General features: G+C 44.2%; 1 protein-coding gene across 1 annotated transcript in view; it reads left to right on the top strand.

Annotated features, from left to right (window-relative positions):
* The first annotated feature begins 436 nt into the window (after positions 1–436).
* Positions 437–27,688, top strand: part of LOC124556701 (1-acyl-sn-glycerol-3-phosphate acyltransferase alpha-like) — a 713,163-nt gene continuing 685,911 nt past the window's right edge. Inside the window, exon 1 of the mRNA XM_047130675.1 lies at positions 437–543. The gene's annotated coding sequence lies outside the window, so the exon portion shown is untranslated. The remainder of the gene's footprint in view (positions 544–27,688) is intronic.

Genomic DNA, 27,688 nt, shown 5'->3' with positions numbered 1-27,688 from the left:
CCTGCTAGTTGTTTGACTGGATCCAAATGGGCATTTGGCGCGAGGGAACTCGTGGCTTGAAAGGCGAACGCTGACCTAATTCATAACAGCTATCCGCTGGAAATCCCAGGCGAATAATTCCAAAATAATCATGTTCACACCCGTTACGATTATCAGGGGACCTGCACCACATTAGAATTTTGTTTTTAATTTTTGTGGTGCGGGCCTACTTTGCAGCACAGATGCGGCCCTGGTACAGCCCCTTCACTGTGCCGAGTAGTGTGTCGTGTCGCGCTGTTTAGGCACTGAGAAGCTGGCCGTGTCAAAACAAGTGACCGGGGGCCAGCGATCCCGCGGAGCGCGATTGGCCGTCTGCCGTGACGGCGCGATGTGTGTCTGGTATCAACAGACGCCTCCCACCACGCATCAGTCGCGCCTCCTCGACGCCACAGATTGGTGCTGCTGCTGCTGCGTCTCCGCTGTGTGCCTGAGTTCGCTGCGTCAGTCCTACGTGCCATCGAAACCACATACGTCCGAGTCACCGGAACTGCGCAATAAGTGCAGGTCGGACCGCTTCAGCGTGGCTCACTAGCTAAGCGCGTAGTTTATCGATAAAGGAAATTACTTTCCCGAATGAACTTGAGATAATTGTGGATAATTTGTGAATAAAGTCGTCTAGATCGCTTAAAACGATGGATATCGGAAAGTGATGTCCGATCGGTCGCGAAATGGAAACCACTGTGAACATCAAACATGTTTTACAGTATTTGCAACAATTAGTTACACCTTCTAGCTACTTCTCTATAGTCACCACTCCGATTTAGATATTTGTCGTAGCGTTGTACTATCCGATACACTCGTCACAGAAGACAGCCGCCTGTTCTTTCCACCAACTCTCTACGCTGGTATACAGCTCGTTGTCTGTGCCAAAATGTTGTCTTCATAGCCAGCGGTACATTCGAGCAGAGATGAAACGCAGAGGGAGCCAATTACGGTCTGTATTGTGGGTGATCAGAATCGTATAAATATTGATACAGAGTCATCTTTTGACAAATTACGCATACGTCTAGTACGAACAAACATAGGTTTATCAATAAAGAAATTGGTAGATTGGTCGTTCCTCGTCGCAGTCTGTGATTGGTTTATCATGAAATGTGGTAGGCGATTACATCCCTGGGTGGAAAATTCTCCAAACTCGTAGCGAGTGAACGTAGAACTGAGTCAATACGAACAATGGATACGGTAAGCCACGCATGGCCAACGTCCACGGATACGTCGGTAAGCGCAAAATACACACGTCCGCCATGGAAAACCGCTACATTGCCCCTGCAGAGTGGCCTAGAATGTTGTCACGAAGAAGGACACGCATGACAGTTATGTTATGTGGGCTGCATGGTATCAGGCGAAATCCCTCACCTGACCCTCATACTTGGCGGAAGGCACTATTTTATAGGCATGTTTACGTGCTCACTGTGCGCTCAGAAATGAAAAGAAGACGTGACAAGATCGATGGGCAAACTAGAGACACTGCCGAACACATCTGTGCAAAGTTTCATCGGATTTTCAGAGTGGTTTCCATTTCACACCCAATCGGACCTTACTTTAGGAATAGCTCCCGCATATTTCTTCATTTATAACTTGGTTTCAGCGACTGCCATAATCAGATTTGCAATCAAGATTGATGGAACATAAGAATGAGAAGTGCTTGTTATTAATTATCAAACTATGAAGGATGTAAAATTAAAAACTTAAAAATTAAAAAAAAATTTAAATGTTTGGCTTACCAAAACTTAGGACTTTTCAGACAAGACTGTCAATCATTTTATAAGTATTACTTGAAAGAAAAAGGCGAACGCAACGTCCCCCACCTCTCGTCTAGAGCATGTATCTTGGTGAATAAGTATAAAGAAATAAAAAATAAAACAGAGAGAGATCCGAGTTGACAGCTGACTCCCCACTTAGGCATAGTTTTTCTTCATACTGTCACTGTACGTTGTTTTACGAGCTCTCATTTTAAATTTTATATTGTTACTTCATACCCTCATCGTGGTCTAGCAGCGGTCCAACATGCCACTCTTTAGCCACAGGTTTTTCTGTGATGACGAAATACGAGGCGTATTTTTTTAAGTAAGTGCTGTTTTGAAATTTAAAAAAAGACGTGCTAAGATATCTCAATAATTTTATGTTTACATGAAAGCCTGTACCTTAATCTATTTTTCTACATAATTTCCGTCAATATTGAGGCACTTGTGATAACGTTGTACCAGTTTTGAATACCCTCCTCATAGAAGTCTGCCGCCTGACTTGTTAACCACTGCATCACCACTGTTTTGACTTCGTCATGAGGACGTTGACCGCCCAGGTATTTCTTCAAGTGCAGGAACAGATAGTAGTCACTGGGTACAAGATCGGGGCTGTACGGAGGATGATCTAGAGTTTCCCATCGAAAAGATGTGATGAGATCTTTGATCTGATTCGCCGAATGTGGACGGGCATTGTCTTGCAGCAAAACGATGCCCTTGCTCAACTTGCCACGTCTTTTGTTCTGAATTGAACGGCGCAGATTGTGCAATGTCTTCCAGTAAGCTGCTGCATTGATTGTCTCATTACGAGGCAGAAATTCCACAAGCAATACTTCTTTTCTGTCCCAAAAAACTGTGCACATGTTTTTCCGTGCAGAAATTGTTTGCTTAATTTTCACTTTTCTGGGTGAATCTGAATGCCGCCATTCCATGGACTGTTGCTTTGATTCTGGTGTGACGTAGGCAACCCATGTTTCATCTTGAAGAAACACCTGGGCGGTCAGCGTCTTCAAGACGATGACGAAATCAAAACAGTGGTGATGCAGTGGTTAACAAGTCAGGCGGCAGACTTCTATGAGGAGGGTATTCAAAAACTGGTAGAACGTTATCACAAGTGCCTCAACATTTACGGAAATTATGTAGAAAAGTAGATTAAGGTACAGGTTTTCATGTAAAAATGAAATTATTGAGATATCTTAGCATGTCTTTTCCTAATTTCAAAGGGTACTTACTTAAAAAACACGCCTCGTATTTGATATGATGTTGACCATATGCGTTGTTTCGTGACGTATGCTGATTATGTTATGGGGGCTCCTGGTGACAATGAGACAGGAACATCGCTATGTTGTGCGATCGGTTGTATAGAGGACCAAGGCACGCGTGAGTTACCTACGGAAACATGCTAATTCCGCTACAGGAGAAAAATGGAAGAATGATAGTTTGCATCGTCTGGCTAATTACAACAGGTGACCTTTCAGCCTGTTACGCAGCCACGAACTTAACGGAATCACAAGGTTATTTAAGCGTAAACCAGTTGCATATATTTGCTTGTGAAATAGCGGCTGGGAATTCTGGAACCATTTATGTATTTTTATAGAAGGTAAAGTGTGCTGTATACGGATCAGATAACGAAGTGACTGACATTCGAGCACATTAAGAGCGATTTTGTCGGTTCGTTGTTAGCCACGCGTGCAGAATGACTGTAGCAACAGCTGTGCGCTTTTGTGCCCGAACGCTCCCCTTTAACGTGAAGTATTGGGTGGGCTTTGCAGGATCGTAATAGCCTAATCACATTTCTGTGCACTTCAGCTGATCGCTTCGGAAACTGTGTCGAGTAAAATAAACACGCCGCAGAGATAAAAAAGTATACAATGAAATCGAGTCAACAACAGTTACGATACGAGAGGGAGGAGGGAAGAACATTGTTAACTTTCCGTCATTAGGCACGGCGTATAATGGAAACGGGTAGGCAACGAATTCAGCCATGTCCGTTTCGAATGAGTTGTCCCGGCATTTGCCTGAAGCGACTTACGGAAATCATAAGAAACCTCTGTCTTGATGGCCAGACTGGGATTTGAACAGGCAACCATCTGAATGCGGCTCCATTAGTAGTAGTTTTTGTAGTAGTAGTACTAGTACTAGCAGTTTTACCTATCCGTGGATCACTTTTGCAAGAACATTGGAAATTTCATGGTACTACAGTTTAAGAATAAGAAAAAAAGCATGACTCATATATACAAGCATTTACATACATTACGGTCTAGTCTGACGAGGATCGGTCAGGTAATCGGCCGTGGCCCTATATAGGCTCCACCAGGGAATTTTCCTGAACTAATTTACGGAAACAGTGGAAAACCTAAATCAGGATCGATGGATGGAGGCTGAAAACTCTAATTCTTCCAGATAAGAGGCCAGTCTGTTTAAAACAGCGCAAATAAGGAAAAGGAAAAAAAATATATAGTGCGAACTGCCGTCGAAATGAGTTGTTTTATTATTATTAAACACTTCTCTCATATTTTTCACCACACCCTTCCTGTGAGTTGTGTAAATAATCCTGCGTACTATAGAATGTATTACTCATCAAGTACATTTTAATTGCATTTTTAAACAAGTTCGTTGTACTAATCTCTTTCATATTGGGAAATTGTGATACAGTTTTATCACTGTGAAGCAAATGCTGTTTTAAATGTAATTTTAGTATTTTTCTTATTCCATGGTAGTGGATAGCTCTGTTTGTGAAGTAATTACTTTTTTTATGTACATAACGGATTGGTAAATGTACCCACAAGGTGTAGTTAAAATCCCGTGTCTCGAACAGATATTTACAATGAGCCTGATTCATATTGTTGGTTGGTATACATGTGAACCCTTCTCTGCAGTTCGAAAATTGTGTATACATTTTATGCATTTTTTTCCCAGAAAATCTTTCCATGAGTCAGCATCCTTACCACTGCGTCACCTGTATTCCGCAACTGATTGCGGTACCCGACACCTGAGGTAGCAGAGTGACATAAAAACGATCAAGAAAAGGAGGCATGACTAAGTTTATCTCTCACTCCTTGTTGCTATGATAGCGACACTAAAAGTAACTACAAATTACTTCATTATGCTGATCTAGGTGTAAGAACGATGTTTAGGATGCCGAGAAGGAATGCGCTTGTTATTTAACATGTGACTCTAGCATCCACAAGTGTTACTAGATGTAGTACTGCCCTGCATCCATCTCTAACAAAACTTCTTACTCCGCACCCGTAGCATTGTTGGACGGACGCAGGTAAACGGTGATGGAACACTCCTCGGAAAAATTGCGGTATCTGTTGCAAGAATGACGTAGTCTGACAACTCTAATCTTAAACTTCATTCTACGTTGTCCTGTTGTTTCTAGTTATCGGTGCGCCAGCGTTTGCTGGATTCATGCCAGCTAGATACCCTCGATTAACATCCCTCCGATATAGAGGTACAAGAAAGCCAGCTTTGGCGTAGCACTTGTCTTGTTGTTAGGCTCTCATAGCAAGACACAGCTTATACTGTACATGCTTTCCCAGCCAGTGTTTACATCCGTGTCGATTTTTGTTACATGGGCCTTAGGATGTGGTCCAAGGGCTGTGTCTGTGGTTAAAGTTTCGTCTCCTGATGCTGGACACATGCTCGGAGGCTACAAAAAATCAGATTGTAGCTTCAAACTCAGAAAAGCTCGGCAAGCCTTACTGCTGATCAAGCAATCAGCATCTACTTTTCCGCGCTACATGATGCATGACACGCCGGCGCGACTTTGCGATCTTAAAAAGCGATCTAATGATGATATGACCCTACCGTTGCGTGAATGCCTATAAATATTCTTAATTAGGAAGCGAAATGTGAGGCACAGAAACATGCCTACGACCACAACAAAGACACAGTTTATACCACACAAGAATTAGTAAGCTAGTTAAGAGTGAATTATAAAGTAACTTAGTTAATTATTTGCACACTTTGTGGGTCGTGTTTGTAACAATTCACTATGATGTAATCCATGTCAGTAGATTTAAAAATAACACAAACTTCTCTCTGGAAACATGGCTATTTGCTGGACTTTTAAATAACTGAATTTTTACTTTAATCATAATGTAGTAGAAAAAAGTAAAGCTGTACTCAACCTTTAATGTTTTACTAGGTAGGATGCCAACGGTCTGGTTCATTGAATACACCGGTTCGCGTCAGATCACCGAAATTAACGAACGTCGGGCGTGGCCGGTACTTGGAGGGATAACCGCCTGAATACATCGCGCTCTCTTGGTAGCTTTCACTTTGCCTTTCCAGAGGTTATGTCATAAAGTGCCTGAACACCAGACTTTGAGCCCATGACCTGAATTAAATTCTATACCTCTCCGCAGTGTCTCGTGAAGTGAGGGCTTACACTGAGATAACAAAGTCATGGGATAACGATATGCATTTATACCAATGGCGGGAGTATGGCGTGTACGAGGTACACTATGTTATCAAAGGTATCCGGACACCCACAAAAACACACGTTTTTCGTATTAGATGCATTGTGCTGCCACCTACTGCCAGGTCCTGCATATCAACCACCTCAGTAGTCATTAGACATCGTGAGAGAGAAGAATGGGGCGCTCCGGGGAACTCACGGACTTCGAAAGTGGTCAAGTGATTGAGTGTCACTTGTGTCATACATCTGAACGCGAGATTTCCACACTCATAAACATCTCTAGGTCCACTGTTTCTGATGTGATAGTGAAGTGGAAACGTGAAGGGACACGTACAGCACAAAAACGTACAGGCCGACCTTGTCTGTTGATTGACAGAGACCGCCCACTGTTGAAGAGGATCGTAAAGTGCAATAGGTAGACATCTATCCAGACCATCACACAGGAATTCCAGACTGCATCAGGACCCATTTCAAGTACTATGACAATTAGGCAGGAGGTGAGAAAACTTGGATTTCATGGTCGAGCGGCTGTTCATAAACCATATATCACGCCAGTAAATGTCAAACGACGCCTCGCTTGGTGTAAGGAGCGTAAACATTGGACTACTGAACAGTGGAAAAACGTCAGGGTGCGGGTATGGCGAATGCCCGGTGAACGTTATCTGCCAGCGTGTGTAGAGCTAAGAGTAAAATTCGAAGGTGGTGGTGTTATGATGTGGTCGTGTTTTTCATAGAGGAGACTTGAACCCCTTGTTGTTTTGCGTGTCACTATAACAAAGCAGGCCTATATTGATGTTTCAAGCACCTTCTTGCTTCCAACTGTTGAAGAGCAATTCAGGGATGGCGATTCCATCTTTCAACACTATCGAGCACCTGTTCGTAATGCACGGCCTGTGGCGGAGTGGTTACACGACAATAAATCCCTGTAATGGACTGGCCTGCACAGAGGCCTGACCTGAATCCTGTAGAACACCTTTGGGATGTGCTGGAACGCTTAAGTCGTGCCATGCCTCACCGACCGACATCGAAACCTCTCCGCAGTGCAACACTCCGTGAAGAATGAGCTGCCATTCCCCAGAAACCTTCCAGCACCTGATTGAACGTATGCCTGCGAGAGTGGATGCTGTCATCAAGGCTAATGGTGGGCCAACACCATGTTGAATTCCAGCATTACCGATGGAGGGCGCCACGAACTTGTAAGTCATTTTCAGCCAGGTGTCCGGATATTTTTGATCACATAGTGTAAAAATGACAATGCGCTGGTAGAGCTGATACGAGGGTTGGAACTTAAATAGTGGCAACTGTTTATTCACAACTCATACAAAAGAGTTACATGTTTGCACCTGTTACTGTCCTTCAAAGTAGTCAACAGCGTTGTGTAGAACCCGCTGCCAGCGATGTGGAAGGCGTAGTATACCGTTAGCGGAGCCTGTTCTGTTGATGGTGCGAATGGAGCGGTCTACTGCCTGTCGAATCTCTGGAACAGTTCTGAAGCGAATGCCACGAAGTGGTTCCTTCATCTTCGGAATCAAATCAAAGTCACAAGGACCTAAGTCCGGTGAGTATGGTGGATGGTACAGTACTTCCCAGTCCCATCGACCGAACAGAGCAGCCACAGTTTGCGCTGTATGCGCCCGCGCAATGTCGTGCAAAATGATGGGTGGGTTGCGCAGAAAGTGTCACCGCTTCTTTCGCAAAGCTGGTCGCAGGTTATACTCCAAAAACGAACAGTAATACTGTGCATTGACGGTCTGCCGTGGAGGAACGTAATGCGTTAGGATAACACCATCGTAGTCGTACACGAGAATCACCATAACTTTAGACAGCTTCATTCGCACCATCAACAGAACAGGCTCTGCTAACGGTATACTACGCCTTCCACATCGCTGGCAACTGGTTCTACACAACGCTGGTGAATACTTCGAAGGACAGTAGCTCTTTTGTATCGGTTGTGAATAAATAATTGCCACTATTTAAGTTCCAACCCTCGTCTTTATATTCAGCTGATTCATGTGAAAAAGTTTCCGACGTGGTTATGGCCGCACGACGGGAATTCAGTCTTTGAACACTGAATGGTAATTAGAAATAAACGTATGGGACATTCCATTTCGGAAATCGTTATTGAATTCAATATTCCGAGATCCGTAGTGTCAAGAGTGGGCGGGAATACCAAATTCCTGGTATTACCTCTCACCATGTTCAATGCAGTGGCCGACGGCCTTTACTTAACGACCGAGAGCAGCGGCATTTGCGTAGAGTTTTCAGTGCTAATAGACAATCAACACGGGTGAAATAACCGCAGAAATCAATGTGGGATGTAGGAAGAACCTACCCATTAGGACAGTGCGGCGAAATTTGCGTTAATCGGCTATGGCAGCAGACGACTGACGCGAGTGACTTTGCTAACAGCACGACGTCGTCTGCATTGCGTCTCCTGGGCTCGTGACTATATCGGTTGGACCCTTGACGACTTCAAAACCGTGGCCTGGTCACATGAGTCCCGATTTCAATTGGTAAGAGCTGATGATGCGGTTCGAGTGTGGCGCATACCTCACGGAGCTATGGATCCAAGTAGGCTACAAGGCATTGTGAAGGCTGATGGTGGCTCCATAATGGTGTGGGCTCTGTTTCCATGGAATAGACTGGTTTCTCTTGTCCAACCTAACCGATTATTGACTAGAAATGGTTCTGTTCGGCTACCTGGAGACTATTTACAGCCATTCATGGACTTCATGTTCCTAAACAACGATGGAATTTTTATGGACGACAATGCGCCATGTCACCGGGCTACAGCTGCTCGCGATTGGTTTGAAGAACATTCTGGGTAATTCGAGCGAATGATTTGGCCTTCCAGATCACCCGACATGAATCCCATCGAATATTTATGGGACACAATCGAGAGTTCAGTTCGTGTACAAAATCCTGCACCGGCAACACAGCCGCACTTATAGACAGATAGAGAGGCAAATAGCTCAATATTTCTACAGGGTACTTCCAAGGACTTTTTGAGTCCATGTTACCTGAAGCGTTATTAGGAGGTATCCCATAAGTCTTGTCACCTCATTATGTGACACTCTTGATGAGGATTCGTCCCTCAGATGGGACATTAAGCTCGGCGGCCCCTTTCGTGTTACACGAGAGGAGTGGGCCATGAGCCGGCAGTGGACTTCTTCCACCACCATCATTTCACACAAACGTGACACCACACTAACACACCAACTGCAGTCATTTATACGGAATAGACACATTTAACGCACAACCCTCAGACTCCCCGAGGATTCAAAACCTTTCCAGTTAGGTGGCTGAATCTACCCTCTGGGGTCTTCCTACCATCAATGCCGTCAGTCTTTACTTTTACTAGAGGTGATCCTACTGGAGGTCAAGACCTTGTCTTCTTCCCACCCTTGAACTAACTTACCCAAACAGTAACGAGGGAACCTATAGTTTAAAGTTTGCCATTTTACACATAAAAAATGATGAAATGGCAATAAGTAACTGTAAAAAATCATCCTAGGACTTTTTTATTAGGGACCGGAAATCTTAATCTAAAATAAATTTTAATAAATGTAAACGAATCATATAAAGACATTATCTGTTCAGACATTCATATATGGATTAGACGGTGTTGTGGAACAGAAGTGTCTGCGTGTTGCTTTTAAAAATTTCACTACTTCCAAGCATTTTCAGTTCACAAGGGAGGAGGCGGGAGAGCAAATAACTGACAATGACCGAAGTAGAAATGACGTAAAATGCAGACTAGGGGCAATAGCAAGAAAAGCGGTTCTCAAAAAGAAAAAGTTGTTAACATCGAATATAAATTTTGGTGTTAGGAATTCTCGGTTTTAGTCTCTACTCATGTGAAACGTGGACGATAAACAGTTGGGAAAAGAATGGAATAGAAGCTTTTTAAACGCGGTGTTACAGAATAACTGAAGATAAGATAGGTAGACCAAATGACCAATACAGAGAAAAAGAGGGAAGAGACATTTATGGTACAATCTGCCTAAAAGTAGGAATCAGCTGATACGACACAAATTTTGACATAAAGAAATTGTTAATTTGTTAATAGAGGGGAGTCTGAGGACTAAAATTGTAGAGAGAGGCCAAGGCTTGTCTAAAGTAAACAGGTTCATACGATGAAGGGAAAAAAATCGCAACACCAAGAAGGAATTGCGGGACGTAAGCGAAAACTGACAGGCGTGTTTATACACCTGAAAGAAGACGTACATTCAAATTTCGAAACAGTCACATAAGAGCGGCGCTAGTAGCGCCACTATGAGGATGCAAATCAGATTTGCATTAAATACACGCCGTCAATGGTGGTGAGCGATAGTTACCTTTGAGGCTGGTCGTGATGAGTTGATGTTAGTCAACAGTACCTTCGAGGCGAGAAAGACGCCATTATTAACACATCACTGGGTTTGCACGAGGACGTATAACAGGGCTACGAGAAGATGGATATTCCTTCTGCGCTATTGGAGAAAGACTTGGCAGCAATGTAGCCACTGCTTATGATTTCTGGAAGCGGTGATCACGGGAATGTACGATCGCAAGAAGACAGGGTTCCGGACGGTCAAGTGGCACTAACGAGAGGGAAGACCATCATGTTCGGCGTATGGCTGTGGTACATCGGACCGCCTCTACAGCAGCAGCTTCAGCAGTAGGTGCCAACACAGTAGCATAACGAACTGTTACAAATAGGTTACTTTAAGGACAGCACCGAGCCACACGCCCTATAATATGCATTTTACCGACTGCGACTTCAGTCTTGTCAAACCAAAGCTCATCGGAGGGCAGGGTGGAAGTCTGTTGTGTTTTCTGATGACAGCTGGTTCAGTCTCGTTTCCTGTGATGGACGTGTTTAGGTTGGGATGAGGCCAATTGAGGGCGTGCAACCTACCTTATGGTCTGAATGCGATTTCTTATGACAGCGGGAGCATTCTCGTGGTTATCCCACTCAAATTCGTACGTCAGTCTAATGATTCGACCTGTTGTGCTATCATTAATGAACAGCATTCCAGAGAGTGCTTTCCAACAGGATAGCGCTCGCCCACATACTGCTGTTGCAGCTCAACATGCTGCAGCATCGACATGTTGCCCTGTCCTGCTCGATCACCAGAACTGCCTCAATCGAGGACATCATCGGATGACAACACCACCGCCATCCACAAACAGCACTGACCGTCCCTGTATTGCACGACCAAGTGCAACGGGCATGAAACTCCGTCCCACAACCTGACATTCGGCATCTGCACAACACGATGCATATACGTTTGCATGCTCGCATTCAACAATCTGGCGGTTACAGCGGTTATTAATGCTCCAGCGCTTACATAATATATGATCTTGCAATGTTAATCACTTAAATACGTTACCTAGACAGATGTAGTCTGAAAATTTCATTACTGTACATTATTTTTTGGTGTTGCGATTTTTTGCCTTCAGTTTATCTATGTGTTGCGCACTGGTTATACACAAATGAAAAGTTTTTGGAGGTCAGTCTAGCGTGGAAAGCATTATTAAACCAGTGTTTGGGCAGGAGACGACAGCAGTTACAATTCCTCTTTCTGTTTTTGCATTCTTTTGTACTTGATCGTGCCGGCCGGAGTGGCCGTGCGGTTCTAGGCGCTACAGTCTGGAACCGCGTGACCGCTACGGTCGCAGGTTCGAATCCTGCCTCGGGCATATACGTGTGTGATGTCCTTAGGTTACTTAGGTTTAAGTAGTTCTAAGTTCTAAGGGACTGATGACCTCAGATGTTAAGTCCCATAGTACTCAGAGCCATTTGAGCCAACCAGTAGTAAATTTTTCCCATTCATGAGAAGACCGAGCATGAAAATTGTACGAGATATCTAACATGACTCTTTGCTTCTTGTGAGTTAAATCTAAAGTAAATCAGTGAGCAGTTAGAAGGGGACCTTTATAAGTAATATTTTCCGAAAATATATCGAGTAATTTAACACTGCGACACACGGCTTCATGTAAGAAGATATGAAACCTGAAACCTACATATGCGGAAGTGATATCTGTACCTCTGGTGCGCCAGGAATCCGCGTAATCAGTATCGAATCTGCATGTAATCAGCACAGCTGTGACAGCCAGATATCGATAGCGACGAAGTAAAACAAACAGAGTTTGCAGGGCCCGATACAATGTGTCAAGTCACAGCGTAAATGAGCGTCGCGACAACACTATCTGTGTTTCTCTCATTTGTCAGGATTTTACGAAATTATGTGCAGATCGCTTCTTGTGTTAAAAATAGTTTCCGCCTCAAAGTATGGAGGTAATTCTTTTTCATTTCCTGTGCCTAGTACGTAACTCTAACTTCAACATTCTTCAACGTAATGTCTCTGCACCGACTTTCGTTCACAGTACGATTTAGACAGTCCGCTGCACGCTCCATTCAGGAAATATTGTCAGGGATCAGCGGGGAGGTGTTCTGGCGGTTAAGCAAAGCGGGTAATGGCAGCCTGATGGCTTCCCGTCGTGTATTCTGAACTGATGTTTTATGGAATCCGCTTTTTGTAATAACGCACTTCTCGACTGGCTACATAAAATAGAGTCCACCTCATTTCCTTCCTGGTCCCCAAGGTGTTCGTGGGACACTGCTAGAGTACTTCTTCTCAGAGATAGTTAGTTAATGTTTCATAGATCATTTGAACGATTTCTCGAAATGATGTGAGACGGGTGAGTTTACAAGATATGTATACGTCATTAGTGTCAGCAGTAACGGATATTTTAGTCTTACTCACGCAACTTCACTTAAAAACTAGATTTCTTCAGGCACCCAGACTTTAAAGAGAAATTAGTTCATGGAATATAAGGAGTTGTGCCACGAGAAATGATTTCAGGTTAATTTTAAAACTTGCTTAGCTATCTGTCCGATCTTTTATATTATTTAGAAAATGATTAAAAACTTTGTTGCCACCTATTGAAGTCCTTTCTGAGCCACTTGCAGATTTTATAATGGGTACTAAAGATCATTTTTCCTCTGGGGATTTATGTATGGATATCATTGTTCTTCTCAGATTGTGATCGATTATTTACTCTGAATTTTATTAGCGAATATACACTCCTGGAAATGGAAAAAAGAACACATTGACACCGGTGTGTCAGACCCACCATACTTGCTCCGGACACTGCGAGAGGGCTGTACAAGCAATGATCACACGCACGGCACAGTGGACACACCAGGAACCGCGGTGTTGGCCGTCGAATGGCGCTAGCTGCGCAGCATTTGTGCACCGCCGCCGTCAGTGTCAGCCAGTTTGCCGTGGCATACGGAGCTCCATCGCAGTCTTTAACACTGCTAGCATGCCGCGACAGCGTGGACGTGAACCGTATGTGCAGTTGACTGACTTTGAGCGAGGGCGTATAGTGGGCATGCGGGAGGCCGGGTGGACGTACCGCCGAATTGCTCAACACGTGGGGCGTGAGGTCTCCACAGTACATCGATGTTGTCGCCAGTGGTCGGCGGAAGGTGCACGTGCCCGTCGACCTGGGACCGGACCGCAGCGACGCACGGATGCACGCCAAGACCGTAGGATCCTACGCAGTGCCGTAGGGGACCGCACCGCCACTTCCCAGAAAATTAGGGACACTGTTGCTCCTGGGGTATCGGCGAGGACCATTCGCAACCGTCTCCATGAAGCTGGGCTACGGTCCCGCACACCGTTAGGCCGTCTTCCGCTCACGCCCCAACATCGTGCAGCCCGCCTCCAGTGGTGTCGCGACAGGCGTGAATGGAGGGACGAATGGAGACGTGTCGTCTTCAGCGATGAGAGTCGCTTCTGCCTTGGTGCCAATGATGGTCGTATGCGTGTTTGGCGCCGTGCAGGTGAGCGCCACAATCAGGACTGCATACGACCGAGGCACACAGGGCCAACACCCGGCATCATGGTGTGGGGAGCGATCTCCTACACTGGCCGTACACCACTGGTGATCGTCGAGGGGACACTGAATAGTGCACGGTACATCCAAACCGTCATCGAACCCATCGTTCTACCATTCCTAGACCGGCAAGGGAACTTGCTGTTCCAACAGGACAATGCACGTCCGCATGTATCCCGTGCCACCCAACGTGCTCTAGAAGGTGTAAGTCGGCCAGCAAGATCTCCGGATCTGTCCCCAATTGAGCATGTTTGGGACTGGATGAAGCGTCGTCTCACGCGGTCTGCACGTCCAGCACGAACGCTGGTCCAACTGAGGCGCCAGGTGGAAATGGCATGGCAACCCGTTCCACAGGACTACATCCAGCATCTCTACGATCGTCTCCATGGGAGAATAGCAGCCTGCATTGCTGCGAAAGGTGGATATACACTGTACTAGTGCCGACATTGTGCATGCTCTGTTGCCTGTGTCTATGTGCCTGTGGTTCTGTCAGTGTGATCATGTGATGTATCTGACCCCAGGAATGTGTCAATAAAGTTTCACCTTCCTGGGACAATGAATTCACGGTGTTCTTATTTCAATTTCCAGGAGTGTATATATTATGACGATGCAGTTACAATGCCTAGCTTCTTGAAGAGGCGCCTTCGTGATGACACCTAGTGAAAGCCACATATTATTCTTACATGTCTTCTTGTTTATATTCCGCAAACAGAGACCCCATAGCCATATCCCTTGTTTCCGTGTTGAAGGACCTTCTTGACAGACACTAAGAGACAGCCATATTCGCGTATTAACGATGTGAAGTTGGGATTCTTTTTATGATATCAAGTGCGCCGCAGATTATAGTGCCCAGGTTGATGGTGTGTTAGTTGGCCACGAAAGTGATTCCGATACTGTTGCGGACTATTTTTTAGTCAACAAAATACGAAATTACCGGAAATCGGACCAGATCTGTGGTGAATGGACCCAAAACTTACTAGTAGATAGATATCAGTATGTCATTTTTAACAGGACGAAATTGACAGATGTAAAACTGATTTCGGCAGTCCCTCGACTGGCTATTATAGTACCGTTAGTGTTTACTATAAATGTAAATAATCAAGCGGATTACATCGGAAACTCTGCGACGCTGTCCGTGCGCGAAATTGTTTTATATCGGGAGGCTGTAACGTCACAATACTTTAACAAAATGCAGGAAGACATGAAGAGACTCGACGATTGGTGCGCTACAGGCAAACAGTATATGGCTGGTAGGAAGGCACTTAAGGAGAACATGCCACCCTCAATAACATATACTTTTGAAAAAGCTGAGCAGTTGAAATATCTGGGATCGAAAGTCATCCCCGTGAATGATACCTCATTTAAAGTTAAACCGAGATTAATAGCAGGCATCTGAGCCAATTCTGCGTTAAAAACTGTCATCCTCAAGGCTCGTAACTCGTGTCACCAAATTAACCATTTATAGAACACTTTTAAGATCAGTGCCTACATATACCTCCAAAGCTTGATGATTAAGATCAGAAGTTATTGGAATGCTAGAGGCATTTGAGAGAAAGATGCTTCGAAGAATTGTTGGCCCAACTTATGAAAGAGGAAGATGTAGGAGGAGCTACTATCATGAGCTGTATGTAACGATCCGTCTATTAGAAGAACAGTGACATTAACCAGACTGAGATGGGCGGTGTATATGGTACTAATAAGAGATGCGAAAGAGCAGAAAGGATATTAGACAGATATCCAGGCGCCAAAGAGGGCGGGGTAGACCAAGAACCAGAAGATTAGATGGAGTCGTGGAGGACTTGTAGAAAACGGATTACTTTATATGGAAAGCTCGAGCGTTGGATCGTGATAATTAGCGGAGATTACTGAAGAGTCTTAGTTCACAATGAACTGTAGAGCTACAGAACAGCAAGAAGAGGAAGTAGAGGCAAACAGTACAACGTTACCAGCTTTTGGTTGTTTTCGTGACGCCGTTCTTTAAACACTTCGAAGTCATGTAGCACTGTTTACAGGCAATATTTTATCTTCAAAAGCTACCTGGTTGAGAAATGTTCTATTAACACGTATTTCTTCTTCGTTTTCATAGTTTAAGTATCTTAGATCTTCCTGTACGACCATTAAGAATAGGTTTGGTGATCTAGAATTTCAGTGTCTGACCAGTATTCCGATTTTGAAAGTCCCCTCTCTCTTGATGAAGTCAAACAGAACTTGTAGAGTCTTCATCAAACACAGGTCACTTTATAGTGAACAGCTGTTGTTAGGGGCAAAGTTTCGCTGGAGCAACAAAAAGAATATCAGCTGTGTATTAGTTTTGTTTAACTACAACCGGTTTCGGTAATACAACCACCCATTTTCAGGCCCCTCTGAAACAAAGGACGACCACGTTTTCAGCGGGAATCATCGCCATGTCTCTACCAGAAGGAGCAGAAGCCATCGACATCCGCCGGACTTTTCGTTCGTGGTGCGCCTGGTTGCAGCACGTCGACTCAACTACTTTTGTTCCTGGTTATGCCCTGAGAGGCGGGAGGATATAGGTACTCTGCAAAGCCCGTATGCAATGTGTATTGCCTATAATCCAGTCATTTACTCCGCATGATAGGTGTTAAACAGAGCAAAATTAACCTTCCTAATTCGCTTCTAAAATATCTTTCCCCGATAAGAGACACACATTCTTAATGATTCCGTGTGGAAAAGCACTCTGTCACTTTACTAGGCTACAGATGCAGCAAAACTGTTAGCAGACTCTGCTAGACAGGTGAAATCTCATCGTCCCAGGGTCGGCGAATTCAAAACAGAGACGCCTAGAGTCGCCGGGAAGCAGTACTGGGCATTTTGTTTCTAACAAAACTTGTTCCCCATGACGAGTTGTAATTCCTCTATACGTCTCACGCAAAGGCTTTGAAGGAACCTGTATGTTCTACAACCTATTAATTTAACATGAACGAATGTCCTGCTTATGAATGACTGCTAGTGCGGATTCAATTGAAACGGAGTCAAACGTTACCTCAAAATCTGTCAAGGCCAAGCAAAGTAATAATTCACACTCATTGCTTCTTTCTACAAGTTTTGAAGAGACTTTCAACAGCTGAGATAGCATTCAATACTATTTATTCCTGATGAATAACTTCAACATCTAAGACTATCATCTTCTGATCTTCAAAAGGCTTATTGTTACGCCCCTGTTCCATTATGACTGTATCACGCAAGTCATTTTGACATTATAGTGGACAGTATTTGGCACATTCCACACATGTTTGTTAAAAATAAAAGCAGATTTGTCGCAAATAAAACAAGACAGTTAAAAAGCACCTTCTGTAACTAGAGATGTCCACACAAATAACATTCCACTGAGGCTCGTTAGATGTTGAATTGCGTAAGAGTGCACATTTGTGCTTACGTATACGTTTGCATGACTAGTTAAATAATCATGGATCTACATTCTTTGAAACACACTGTTCAACTGTAGTATGCAATATGCTGGTTAGTTGAACTGCGTACTTCAATAATGTGAACATGGCATGTGTGACACAGTCATAATGGAACAGGATGTATAACAGTAAGTTTTTTATAGACCAGAAGGTGACCGTCTTAATGTTGAAACCGGTCATCAGGTATAAACAGTACTGAATGCCATCATATCTATAAAAAGTTTCAAAGCAAATACAGATCGCTCCTTCATATCTTTAATCATGAGAAATTCGTGTAGCTGGAAAATTTTTGTACAGTCGAGGGGGGAGGGGGGAGCGCCTGGAACAGCATATTAGTGTTAGGGGTGGGGTTGGGCCTCTTTTAAGCGTTATGAAGGTCACATTTTATGTTATTCTTGAATAGCCAGAAAACTGGTAAAAAAGTAAGCTACATTACATTTCCTACAAAAATGTCTTAACCATTTTTTTCTAATAATAGTCCTCGCGTTACAGGGGATGGAAAAATCGGAGATTATTAAAAATAATGTTTTAATGGTATAATATTAATGTTTATTGTTAGATGAAATAGGTCAAGAGGGAATATTAAATGTATGTGCCACATCTAAGTGCAGTAGAAGCTATTATCTGGTAATCCGTCTATTTGGGGTGTAAGAAAGTGGAGGGGGTGGTGTGGAGATTACAAGCGCGAGAGAGGTTAGGTCACTGAATTGTGGTCATGCACTTCCCTATTTTGTATGTTTGGGAACTGAAGACCGAAGAAACAAGTCCCTGCTCTTTCTACCCTTCAATGTCACAAAAAAGGCACAACAGGGTAATTCACGACGTTATACCGACCCTTCCACAGCTCGCCTCATGAATCACTGACAACGCGGGGCGGTGACGCTCCCGTGAGTTGTTTGTTTTCCGGATAATGTGTTAACGCAACAATGAATAGAGATATGAGTTACTGATAATACTAAACCAAGAAACGCATATGGACAGATTCCATTAAGTCTCTGCACACTGTTCTACACTGCTAGAGGGAAATTGGTGTATGGCTGCGCGGAGTGCCCGCGCGGTCAGAGGCGCCATGTCACTGACTGCGCGATCCCTCCCGCCGGAGGTTCGAGACCTCCCTCGGGCATGGGTGTGTGTGTTGTTCTTAGTATAAGTTAGTTTAATTCGTGTGTAAGTCTAGGGACCGATGACCTCAGCAGTTTGATCCCACAGACATTTTGAACAAATTGGTTTATAGCCATTATGTACGACAGTTGTTGCATTCTCCCGAGAAAGGAGAGTTCCTCCACCAGCAGCTCTCGTCACCTTTCAGTTTACAGATAGACTATACCTCACTAGCATTTCCTGTCCAGTTCTGTTATGTCAATATACCAAATAACTTCACTGAATTTGTGTTTATACAGTAGAGTTATTTTAATTATATACACTCCTGGAAATGGAAAAAAGAACACATTGACACCGGTGTGTCAGACCCACCATACTTGCTCCGGACACTGCGAGAGGGCTGTACAAGCAATGATCACAAGCACGGCACAGCGGACACACCAGGAACCGCGGTGTTGGCCGTCGAATGGCGCTAGCTGCGCAGCATTTGTGCACCGCCGCCGTCAGTGTCAGCCAGTTTGCCGTGGCATACGGAGCTCCATCGCAGTCTTTAACACTGGTAGCATGCCGCGACAGCGTGGACGTGAACCGTATGTGCAGTTGACGGACTTCGAGCGAGGGCGTATAGTGGGCATGCGGGAGGCCGGGTGGACGTACCGCCGAATTGCTCTACACGTAGGGCGTGACGTCCCCACAGTACATCGATGTTGTCGCCAGTGGTCGGCGGAAGGTGCACGTGCCCGTCGACCTGGGACCGGACCGCAGCGACGCACGGATGCACGCCAAGACCGTAGGATCCTACGCAGTGCCGTAGGGGACCGCACCGCCACTTCCCAGCAAATTAGGGACACTGTTGCTCCTGGGGTATCGGCGAGGACCATTCGCAACCGTCTCCATGAAGCTGGGCTACGGTCCCGCACACCGTTAGGCCGTCTTCCGCTCACGCCCCAACATCGTGCAGCCCGCCTCCAGTGGTGTCGCGACAGGCGTGAATGGAGGGACGAATGGAGATGTGTCGTCTTCAGCGATGAGAGTCGCTTCTGCCTTGGTGCCAATGATGGGCGTATGCGTGTTTGGCACCGTGCAGGTGAGCGCCACAATCAGGACTGCATACGACCGAGGCACACAGAGCCAACACCCGGCATCATGGTGTGGGGAGCGATCTCCTACACTGGCCGTACACCACTGGTGATCGTCGAGGGGACACTGAATAGTGCACGGTACATCCAAACCGTCATCGAACCCACCGTTCTACCATTCCTAGACCGGCAAGGGAACTTGCTGTTCCAACAGGACAATGCACGTCCGCATGTATCCCGTGCCACCCAACGTGCTCTAGAAGGTGTAAGTCAACTACCCTGGCCAGCAAGTTCTCCGGATCTGTCCCCCATTGAGCATGTTTGGGACTGGATGAAGCGTCGTCTCACGCGGTCTGCACGTCCAGCACGAACGCTGGTCCAACTGAGGCGGCAGGTGGAAATGGCATGGCAAGCCGTTCCACAGGGCTACATCCAGCATCTCTACGATCGTCTCCATGGGAGAATAGCAGCCTGCATTGCTGCGAAAGGTGGATATACACTGTACTAGTGCCGACATTGTGCATGCTCTGTTGCCTGTGTCTATGTGCCTGTGGTTCTGTCAGTGTGATCATGTGATGTATCCGACCCCGGGAATGTGTCAATAAAGTTTCCCCTTCCTGGGACAATGAATTCACGGTGTTCTTATTTCAATTTCCAGGAGTGTAGAATGAGTACTGAGTAGCGCTTAAGTTAGCTTTTACGTAAAATACACCGAAGCGCCAATGAAACTGGTAGTCATGCAAACGCGTATTCAAATGTAGAGTTATGTAAACTGACAGAATACGGCGCTCCGGTCGGCAACGCCTATATAAGACAAGTGTCTGGTGCAGTTTTTACTGCTGCTACAATGGCAGGTTATCAAGAGTTAAGTGATTTTGAAGGTAATAATATAGTCGGCACACGAGCAATGAGACACAGCATCTCCGACGTAGCGATGACGTGAGGATTTTCCCATACGACCATTTCACGAGTGTACAGTGACTGTCAGGAATCAGGTAAAACATCAAATCTCCGACATTGCTGCCGCCGGAAAAATATCCTGCAAGAACAGGACCAACAACGACTGAAGAGAATCGTTCAACGTGACAGAAATGCAACCCTTCCGCAAATTGCTGCAGATTTCAATGCTGGGCTATCAATAAATCCAGCGTGCGAACCATTCAACGAAGCATCATCGATATGGGCTTCCGGAGCAGAAGCCCCAGTCGTGTACGCTTGATGACTGTACGACACATAGCTTTACTCCTCGCCTGAGCCCGTCAACACTGACATTGGACTGTTGACGACTGGAATCATGTCACCTGGTCGGACCAGTCTCGTTTCAGATTGTATCGAGCAGATGGACGTGTACAGGCATGAAGACAACATCTTGAACCCATGGACCCTGCATGTCAGCAGCGGACTGTTCAAGCTGGTAGAGGCTGTATAACAGTGTGGGATGTGCGCAGTTGGAGTGATATGGGACCCCTGACACGTCTAGATACAGCTCTGACAGGTAACACGAATGTAGGCATCCTGTCTGATCACCTGCATCCATTCATGTCCATTGTGCATTCCGCGGACTTGGACAATCCAACAGGACAATGCTACTCTCCACGCGTCCGGAATTGCTACAGGCTGGCTCCAGGATCATTTTTCTGAGTTTAAACTCTTCCGCTTGCCACCATACTCCCCAGACATGAACATTATTGAGCGTATCTGGGATGCCTTGCAATATTCTGTTCAGATTGTAACCTCCCCCCTCACTTATCGACCTTAATGACAGTGAAAAATGAAACCGCGTGTACCTAATGGGAATTTTGGAAAAGCAATCGTCACCGAAGTTAACCTGTCGGTAAAGAGGGAGGAAAGGGTTACATCTTAATGAAAGGAAAAATGCAAATGAAACTGGTGGAAATTAATTTTGAAAAGGGGTAAAGTTAATAAAGAAAGTAAATGTGCGGCCGTTACGTTAACAATTAACTAGCGGTAATTAGATATTTGAGATTTGGGGGAAATCACGGTCGCCAGTCCTAAGGACAATTACTATAGTAACTGAAAAAGAAAGGTTATTACACATATAATTAACACTAGAAGCGTGGCAACTGAAGGTTGACACGTGTAGTGTGAAAACTGAAAGTTTGTCAGAAGTAACAAATTTCGCTACACTCTGACTTAATTTAGCAAAAGAATTAATAAAACCGGAAAATCGAAAGTTAATTTAGTGACTGAAGTTAATAGTGAGCTTTCTTTCTGAAGCACATCGAAATCCAGTAAAACACGGTTAGTTTGGACTACCTCAACAATCATTTCAAAAGCAACTTGACTCTACGCAATTTAGAAACAAGAGATTTAACTTTGAACTTGAATTAAATGATTCTGAACTATTAACAATAGTAAAATTTAGTACGTACCAAGCTGAGCTGCAGTCACAGGTAAGCTAAAATATGCTAACAAAACTCGCACTCTAAATTTGTGCTTGTGTAACCTAAATATTGTAGCCAGCTACTGAACTTTGAAATTAAAGCAGTGAAATCTAATTATATTATTTTAATGCTGGCGTTTGGATTTCAACGACACTCAGGTTCATTTCGGAAAAGGAAGGGACCCTGCTTGGCAATGCAATTGGGACAATGAGCAACAAAGGTTCATGCTAAGTTGCTGTAATTTTGCGAGGCAAATGGAACAATTTGAAAAGCTGAGGTCTGCCATACAGTTCTGAAACTTTACGTGCTTTTAGTCTTCCTTGTTGGTTGATTGAAGGTTTGAAGTCGTCGATCGAGGAGGTGGCGACAGTCACTCATTGTCGGCCGTCGCTGTTGCAGAAGCTGGATGTTGGCGCGCCTTCTTCTCGACACGGTCACCAGGCGAAACGGGCTCTTGATGTGCGCCAGCTAATGCTTCCCGTCCGCGACACCATGTCAGAAACTATCATCGCGAGTCGAGCGCAATTACATGCAGCCAAACCCCGAAAGCGCGGCAACTCGCGGGAGCGTCACACAACACCTGCTCCACTCGCTACTCCCGCCAGACTCCTACTGCCCGCGCCCCACGCGGCAGAGTTCACACTCCCAAAGATCCTACACACTTTGAGTCTTCACACGACCTATCGATGTAATCGTTCGATAGCAGTTTTCCCTAGGCAAGACCCAGCGTAAAAATACAAATAATATTTACGAAACAAACCAATTATACATCGACATAAGTGCATAAATATAAATATATCCAAACAGTAAAGCAATTACAATATATAAAGAGACAGAAATGTCATATCTTAAGGTAACAAAACAAGGAAAAAAATAATAGTACAATAGATGGAGATAGGAGGATATGCATTTCCGGCGTTACACGTGCCCCACATTGTCTGAGGATGTTCGTGTAACGTAAACAGACTCAGAAAATGTCCCAAAAAAGAAACAGCGGAAATGCATATGCTCAAAACATCAAAAAAATTTAGCATTCGTCTAATTAACCATAAACCAATTTGTAGACAATAATAATTGAGTGGAGAAACTCCTAATCTTATTCCACTCTGTCATCTTGCACAAAATAAAACAGGTTGACAACATATCAAAATTCATAGAAAACATAGAAAACGGTTTAGCTATTCCAAAATCATTAAAATTCGTAACACTATAAGAAATGGAATACTATTTGCTAAATTGATCAGAGTACATGGTCATAAAAAACAGGTATATCAAAATACGCAAACTAATAATTAATTACATAGAATACACATATTTATGTAACCTTTTCATAATTAATATTCTCGTCATGTCCAATTAACGCTAAACAAGAAAATAATATACATCAGATCGAAAAAAACATAAATATTGACAGTAGAATTCTTTCAGCTGTCCAGGAAGAAAAACAATTCCGCCTTCCGTACTCGCAAGTACAAAGAATGCCGACAGCGGCCCAAGAGCCAACAGCGGCACAAGAGCCGACAGCGGCTCGCCTCGCCAGTATTGTTGCGCCCGCGTGTGCGGCACGCTTGATCTCACTCGCCCTTGTGACGGCGTTTCCAGAACGTCCGTTCCACTGAATTCTTTCGGAAAAACTCACTCCCGAGTAATCTCAAGGAGTCCATAAACACTATCACAGTGGATAACTCAACACTGTCCATCATCACACGCATGTACTAGCCTGAAACTTAAAACAGCGTCTAAGTACATCGGCAATGACTAGTAAATCACATATTTATGAAATCTTACAGCTATTTACAAAATCATATTTACATTCCTTAATCTACTGTGACTCAGCTGAAAACTTAAACTAGCAGCTTGGATTTTTCAGTTGATTAGATCATGATTAAATTGATTAAAATTAAATTGATTAATCAAAATTAATTACTTATTAATTACAACTTCTTTAATGACCTTGGTCAGTCAAAAGCATGGCAATCTAGCAAATCGTTAAATCTTACACTCTATTTTACATACTGTATAAATTACCCATTGTGTGGTATTAATCGATCCTAGGTTGGTACAATTTCAAGTCTACAATATTCCGTAAGCATTTGTGTGAGGCATACCAATGACTTTATATGGTCCATTATAAACAAACTTAAATTTAGAGTTTTCATGGTCTATCTCGCTCGATTTCTCATGAGCTTTTACAAGTACTAAGTCTCCGATTGCAAACTTAGCAAAACGCGCTTTAGCGTCATGACGACGTATGCGAGCATCGGCTTTTAGCTTCATTACTTCTCGCAAACGATCTTTTTTCACACCAATACTAATGTTAATCCGTGGAGGGAATTTGATTATCTCTTCCAATTCACTTTCTACACTTTTGTCAATGCCGAAATTCCTCATGTTATGGCAGTTCAAACTCATTCCTACGTCAATGTCATCCGGCCAGTTAACAATGTGTATAGGCTGGTATTGCCTATGCACACCGTCTCCTGCCTCGTCAAAACCAACTACCATTGTTTTATCTAGTGACATACATGTCAAAGTTTTGCTTTCGCAGTTAATCACTGCACGGTACTTTAATAGCCAATCTAACCCGATAATTACTTCCGTAGTTAAGTCTGGCACGACGACAAACTCTTGTTCAAATCGTGCCCCACATATCTCGAAGTTGACAAAAATCTGTTTTGTGACCGGTTTACTGGCCTTCCCAGTAGCACCGATAATTTTCACTCCTGTTACTGGCATAACTACGATGCCAGGTCTGTCTTTCAGTAACTCAAATATTTTCCCAGATACAGCACTCAATGCTGCACCGGTGTCAATCAACACGTTTAGTTGTAGGTCGTGCATATTAACAGACACTACTATCTGTCTACACTTGTCCTCGACTGTTTCTTTATTTTCCCACAGTAAATCCTCGTCTATATCCAGGTCATTCCAGAAAAAACCATCCGGCTTTGATACTAAATCCGGTTTATCTGGCGGCTTTTTCAGCCTCTGTTCACATACAGTTTTAATTTCAAAACGTTTGTCCTGAGGCTTAGTCTGTAGCGTCGCCTCCAATACCGAAACCTTTTCCTGTAACTCGTCAACTAGTGAGTGTTGCTTTGCTATCAATTCACTAATTGTCACCTTCGTTGATTCCTCTTTGGTCAGATTGATCTCATCTGCCAATCTACCTGGAGAAATGTGCCCAGTAGTATCTGCAATTACTTCCTCTGGATCTGCGCAACCCACACTGCTATCGTCTGACTGTATAATGTCAACTCTAACCTCATACACGCTGTAATCTATGTGCTTTTCTACCAATCGTGTCCGGCTATCACTAAAATTTTCGTAATCTTTCTCCTTAATACTCTCGCAATGTTTAAACTGGAGGTTTGCGTCGGATGGGTCGGCTACTTCTACCACTACAACTTTCGGTAAAGTCTGCCGGTTAGGGCCAGAACTTTCCGTTACTACTTCAACATTCAATTCCTGCGGGACGAAACACGACGCATCTTGCTCGTGCTCCCCTTTAACATCAACTATTTCTGGTAAAGTCTGCCGGTTAGGGCCAGAACTTTCCATCACTTCACAAATACTATCTTCCTGTGGGACGAGATGCGGCAAATCCTGCCCGCGCTCCCTATAAACACTCCTCCCGTACAGGCCCCTATAATCTCTTAGTTCGTCGTATAAGCGACCGAACTGCCTTAACCAGACCTCATCCCTCTCTGCATCCCCTCGCTCGATGACGGACGTTTTATCCGACATCTGATCTTCTCTCAACAATTGCGAACCATTCTTAAACTCAATCTCCAGTTCCGCTGTGGGTATTACAGCTGCCACTTTATAATCGATTTCCGGAACACTACTTAAATTGTTCTCACTGACAGTGAATGTACTACCTACTGCCGTGTATACTGCTGATCTACTACTTGTGGGCGCACTCCTTTCTCCTAACACTGGCACACTCTCCCGCCGTTGATTATTCCATACGGAATTTTCATAACGGCGACACCTGGGTTTTCTCTTGTTATTGGGCCGCCAAAATTTCTCCACGCCCGCTCGGCCCCTCACCGGCGCGGCTAATTGTTTCCCTGTCTCGTCCCAGCAGATACGCTCCCCGGATGCTGCTGAGGCGGCTGATCACACCCTCTGGCGTTATTACTATTCTGTGAAGCCCGTATCACGTTAGTATGATACTGGTTTCTGTCATTCCTGTTATTATTTGCATTGTACCGATTGTTATTACGGTCCGAACCATTATTGTTATTGCTGCGGTATGCATTATTCCCATGGTTATCGTTGTTATGGTTGGGGTGGTACCCGTTGTTGTTACCACGGCCTCTACCACTGTCGCGATTATTGCACCAATTGTCCTCGTCCTCAACTCTTTCCAGGAAATCATTGATTGTCCTGTAATTGCTTCCTACGTAGCGTTTTGCATCATCTGGAAGCTTCTTGTAGAGTTCCCAGACTATTTCGGATTCCGTGCGGCGATCACGCAAATATTCCAACTTGCGGATCCAGCCCTCACAAAACTCCTTCATCGAGCCGCGCGAATTCGCATCGAAAGGCCTCGATACGACAAATTCGCGCCAGACGCTTTGCTGTTTTTGCTCTGACCAGTATTCAGCCAGAAACAAATTTTTAAACTCGTCAAAAGTCAGGTTCGTAATGTCGAGGTTTAAGCCCCAACGCTTGGCATCACCAGCCAGCACATCAATAACCGCATTAATTTTTCTCTCATTAGTCCATGATCTGGGTAAAACTCTTTCACAATTTTTAATGAAATCCGTCGCGTGTATACCGCCTTTTTTCAAGGGGTCGAACCGCTCCTCTTTCGTCAACAATTCCGAACTATGTGCACAGATTGGCACATAGCTCTGTTTTTCGTCAAGTTTCTTTTCTAATTCCGACACTCTCGTAATTACTTGGCAAGTGGTTGTCGCAAGCGTTTCCACTTCCCTCTTTTTCTCTTCACAGGTATTAGCCTGCTCCCTCACTTTAGTGTCTACTTCGGACACTAAAGCCTTTAAAGTTTCCACCTTCTGTTGATCCTCTTTTTTCACTAATTGAATTTGTTCCGTCACCTTATTCTCGATGATCGGAGCAACTGCGTCTCCTACACTTTTCTCGATTCTGCTAATTTCGGAATCAAAACGAGTATTTATGCTCGCAATTTCCGCCTGAACGCCTATCATTTCCTGTTTAAGGTTACCGATTTCGGTATTAATCACGACAATATCGTCTTTGATTTTATCAACTTTTGTGTTAACAACTTCAACATTGTTGTTAACAACATTAATAGCTTTGTTCTGATTGTCTAGCATTCGTTCAATTTTTTCAGACTGAGCTACTTGCTTGGCAGCCTGAGCTTTAATTTCTGCCGATTGACTCTTGATTTCGTTAATCAAAACATTCAATAAATCAGTTAAATTCCCGGAAACCACCGGTTTTACTTCCGTAGCGGCTTCCTCTTTCATTGTCCCCCCGTATTCGTCATCAAGGGATACAGATTTGATTTTCACTTCCGATTCCGAAACATTTTCTAAAGTCTGGAATTCCATTTCTGCCCTTTGTTGCGTTTCGGCGGTCGCAT

This window comes from Schistocerca americana, chromosome X, assembly GCF_021461395.2.
Source record: "Schistocerca americana isolate TAMUIC-IGC-003095 chromosome X, iqSchAmer2.1, whole genome shotgun sequence".
Classification (NCBI taxonomy): Eukaryota; Metazoa; Arthropoda; class Insecta; order Orthoptera; family Acrididae; genus Schistocerca; species Schistocerca americana.
This window is presented reverse-complemented; position numbering and strand designations above follow the sequence as displayed.